Below are 4897 nucleotides of genomic sequence, written 5' to 3'. Positions count from 1 at the left end.
CCTTTTCTAGAGGTTTCTCTGGCCTTAGGTGCCATAGGTGGTTATGGAAAAACAAAAAAAAGCTATGTTTTTACCACACCAAACTTAGAATATTGCTCGCCCTCGAGCAAGAGAAGAAAGAATAGATGAAGAAGAAAATATGGAGGAGAGGGAGAGAGGGTTGTGTTGTGTGAAAATGAAGAAGAATGGAGGGGTTTATATAGTGGAGGGAGAGGGAGTATGTTCGGCTATTTAGGGTGGGTTTGGGTGGAAAAGAGATTTTAAATTTTGAAGGTAGGTGGGGTTTATGAGGAAGAGTGGAAGGATGTGAGTGGTGAAGAGGTGATGGGGAAGAGAGATTGAGGTGATTGGTGAAGGGTTTTGGGGAAGAGTGTTATTGGATTCTGTGAAGAGGAGAGAAGGGGAGTTGAGGTAGGTGGGGATCCTGTGGGGTCCACAGATCCTGAGATGATCCTGTGGGGTCCACAGATCCTAAGGTGTCAAGGATTTACATCCCTGCACTAATAAGGCGTGTAAAACGCCTTTTCATGCAATCCTGGCGTTCAATGCCAAATTGATGCTTGTTTCTGGGGTTGAACGCCAGCTTTATGCTTGTTTTGGGCGTTCAGCGCCCATTTGCAGAATGTTTTTGGCATTGAACGCTAGTTCCATGCTTGTTTCTAGCGTTGAACGCCAGCTTCATGCTTGTTTTGGGCGTTCAGCGCCCATTTGTAGCATGTTTCTGGCGTTGAACGCCAGTTCCATGCTTGTTTCTGGCGTTCAGCGCCAGCTCTCCTCAGGGTGTTTTCCTGGCATTTAAATGCCAGGATGTTGGTTGTTTCTGGCATTGAACGCCAGCCAGATGCTCCTTGCTGGTGTTTAAACGCCAGTAAGACCTTCCTCCAGGGTGTGCTTTTTCTTCTGCTGTTTTTGATTCTGTTTTTAATTTTAGTATTTATTTTGTGACTCCACATGATCATGAACCTAATAAAACATAAAAGAAAAATAAAAATAAAATAGAATTAGATAAATAAAAATTGGGTTGCCTCCCAATAAGCGCTTCTTTAATGTCAATAGCTTGACAGTGGGCTCTCATGGAGCCTCACAGGTGATCAGGTCAATGTTGTAGACTCCCAACACCAAACTTAGAGTTTGGATGTGGGGATTCAACACCAAACATAGAGTTTGGCTGTGGCCTCCCAACACCAAACTTAAATTTTGATTGTGGGGGCTCTGTTTGACTCTGTACTGAGAGAAGCTTTTCATGCTTCCTCTCCATTGTTACAGAAGAACACCTTTGGGTCTTAAACACAAGGTAGTCCCCATTTAATTGAAGGACTAATTCTCCTCTGTTAACATCTATCATAGCTCTTGCTGTGGCTAGGAAAGGTCTTCTAAGGATGATGCATTCATCCTCCTCCTTCCTAGTGTCTAAGACTATGAAATCAGCAGGGATGTAAAGGCCTTCAACCTTTACTAACAGGTCCTCTACCAATCCATAAGCTGTCTTACTGACTTGTCTGCCATCTGTAGTGAGAATGTGGCAGGCTGTACCTCAATGATCCTCAGCTTCTCCATTACAGAGAGTGGCATAAGATTTATGCCTGACCCCAGGTCACACAGAGCCTTTTCAAAGGTCATGGTACCTATGGTATAGGGTATTAAGAATTTCCCAGGATCTTGTCTCTTTTGAGGTAAGGTTTGCTAAACCCATGTATCTAGTTCACTAATGAGCAAGGGAGGCTCACCTTCCCAAGTCTCATTACCAAAAAATTTGGCATTCACCTTCATGATGGCTCCTAGATATTGAGCAACTTGCTCTCCAGTTACATCTTCATCCTCATCAGAGGAAGAATAGTCTTCAGAGCTCATGAATGGTAGAAGAAAGTTTAATGGGATCTCTATGGTCTCTATATGACCTTCAGATTCCTTTTAGTTCTCAATAAGGAACTCCTTCTTGCTTGAGAGACGTCCTCTGAGGTCTTCCTCATTCGGATTCACGTCCTCTCCTTCCTCTCTAGGTTTGGCCATGTTGATTAAGTCAATGGCCTTGCACTCTCTTTTTGGATTCTCTTCAGTATTGCTTGGGAGAGTACTAGGAGGAGTTTCAGTGACTTTCTTACTCAGCTGGCCCACTTGTGCCTCCAAATTTCTGATGGAGGACCTTATTTCACTCATGAAGCTTAAAGTGGCTTTAGACAGATCAAAGACTATATTTGCTAAGTTAGAGGTGCTCTACTCAGAATTCTCTGTCTGTTGCTGAGAAGATGATGGAAAAGGCTTGCTATTGCTAAACCTGTTTCTTCCACCATTACTAAAGCCTTGTTGAGGCTTTTATTGATCCTTTCATGAGAAATTTGGATGATTTCTCCATGAAGGGTTGAAGGTGTTGCCAAAGGCTTCCCCCATGTAATTTACCTATGCCATTGCAGGGTTTTCAGGATCATAAACGTCTTCTTCAGAAGATGCCTATTTAGTGCTGTTGGATGCATTTTGCCATCCATTCAGACTATGAGAAATCATGTTGACTTGCTGAGTCAACATTTTATTCTGAGCCAATATGGCATTCAAAGCATCAATTTCAAGAACTCCCTTCCTCTGAGGCATCCCATTATTCACAGAATTCCTCTCAGAAGTGTACATAAATTGGTTATTTGCAACCATTTCAATAAGTTCCTGAGCTTTTGTAGGCATTTTCTTTAGGTGAATGGATCCACCTGTAGAATGCTCCAGTGACATCTTAGAGAACTCAGACAGACCATAATAGAATATATCTATCATGGTCCATTCTGAGAACATGTCAGAAGGACACTTTTTGGTCATCTTCTTGTATCTTTCCCAAGCTTCATAGAGGGATTCACCATCTTTTTGCTTGAAGGTCTGAACATCCACTCTAAGCTTGCTCAGCTTTTAAAGAGGAAAGAATTTAACCAAGAAGGCCATGACCAGCTTATTCCAAGAGTCTAGGCTATCCTTAGGTTGTGAGTCCAACCATGTTTTAGCTCTGTCTCTTACAGCAAAAGGGAAAAGCATGAGCCTATAGACTTCAGGATCTACTCCATTAGTCTTAACAGTCTCACAGATTTGTAAGAACTCAGTTAAAAACTGGTAGGGATCTTCTGATGGAAGTCCATGAAACTTGCAGTTTTATTGCATTAGAGCAACTAGTTGAGGTTTTAGCTCAAAATTGTTTGCTTCAATGGCAGGAATTGAGATGCTTCTTCCATCAAACTTGGAAGTAGGTGTAGTATAATCACTAATCATCTTCCTTGCATTATTGTTGTTGGGTTCGGCTGCCATATCCTTTTCTTGTTCAAAAATTTAAGTAAGGTTGTCTCTGGATTGTTGTAATTTAGCTTCTCTTAGTTTCCTCTTCAGATTCCTTTCAGGTTCAGGATCAGCTTCAACAAGAATGCCTTTTTCCTTGTTCCTGCTCATATGAGAAAGAAGAGAATAGAATAGGAAGAGAAATCTTCTATGTCACAGTATAGAGATTCCTTTATGTTAGTAGAAGAAGAAAGGAATAGAAGAAGGAGAAGTGTCAGTAAATAAATAAATAAATAGAAGAAGATGAGATGGGGAGAATTCAAAAATTAATTTTGAAAAAGGGTTAGTATTTTCGAAAATTAAAGGAAGAATTAAAATTAAAATTAAAATTTAAAACAATTAGTTAATTAAAAGAATTTTAAAAAAAAGAGGGAGGTAATTTTCGAAAATTAGAGAGCTAAAATTAGTTAGGTGGTTTTGAAAAAGATAAAAAATAAACAAAAGTTAATTGGTTAGTTGAAAAAGATTTGAAAATTAATTTTGAAAAGATAGGAAGTTAGAAAAGATATTTTGAAATCAAATTTTTGAAAAAGATATAATTTTAAAAGATATGATAAAAGATATGATTTTTAAGAAAAAGATATTTTGAAAAAGATTTAATTTTTAAAATTAAAATTGATTACTTGACTAACAAGAAACTAAAAGATTTGATTCTAGAATTTAAAGATTGAACCTTTCTTAACAAGAAAGTAACAAACTTCAAATTTTTGAATCAATCACATTAATTGTTAGTAAAGTTTCAATTTTTGAAATAAAGATAAGAAAAAGATTTTGAAAATAAATTTTAAAAATTTCGAAAATAATAAAAAAATGAAAAAGATTTTATTTTTGAAAAAGATTTTGTAAAGATAAGATTTTTAAAATTGAAATTTTGACTTGACTAACAAGAAATAACTAATTTTAAAATTTTTTGACTAAGTCAACCCAAAATTTCAAAATTTTGAGAGAAAAAAGGAAAAGATATTTTTTTATTTTTAAATTTTTAATGATGAGTGAGAAAAACACAATTATGACCTAAAACATGAAAATTTTGGATCAAAACACACTATGCATGCAAGAACACTATGAATATCAAGATGAACACCAAGAACACTTTGAAGATCATGATGAACATAGAGAACATATTTTTGAAAAAATTTTTATGCAAAGAAAACATGCAAGACACCAAACTTAGAAATCTTTAATGTTTAGACACTATGAATGCAAAAATGCACATGAAAAACATCATATAATACAAAACAAGAAAATTTAAAAATCAAATAAGAAGACTTACCAAGAACAACTTGAAGAATATGAAGAGCACTATGAATGCATGAATTTTCGAAAAATGCAAGAACAAGATGAATATGCAATTGACACCAAACTTAAAACATGACACAAGACTCAAACAAGAATCACAAAATATTTTTTATTTTTATGTTTTTATGATTTTTTGTATTTTCTTTTATTTTTTTAGATTTTTGTATATTTTTTTTTCAAAAATTTTTTAAGAAGAATTCTAGGAATCTTTCAATGTTAGCCTAAAGCTCCAATCCAAGGGTTGGACATGGCTTAATAGCCAGCCAGCTTTAGGATGGCATTACATGCATTG

The 4897-nt window shown here is 36.2% G+C and overlaps 1 non-coding gene across 1 annotated transcript; it reads left to right on the top strand.

The window, feature by feature from the left end:
- The first annotated feature begins 2776 nt into the window (after positions 1-2776).
- On the top strand, positions 2777-2880 carry LOC127740409 (small nucleolar RNA R71). Its single transcript, XR_008001086.1, has one exon. It is a non-coding gene; the product is annotated as a small nucleolar RNA R71 (small nucleolar RNA).
- The last annotated feature ends 2017 nt before the right edge of the window (positions 2881-4897 follow it).

This window comes from Arachis duranensis, chromosome 6, assembly GCF_000817695.3.
Source record: "Arachis duranensis cultivar V14167 chromosome 6, aradu.V14167.gnm2.J7QH, whole genome shotgun sequence".
Classification (NCBI taxonomy): Eukaryota; Viridiplantae; Streptophyta; class Magnoliopsida; order Fabales; family Fabaceae; genus Arachis; species Arachis duranensis.
This window is presented reverse-complemented; position numbering and strand designations above follow the sequence as displayed.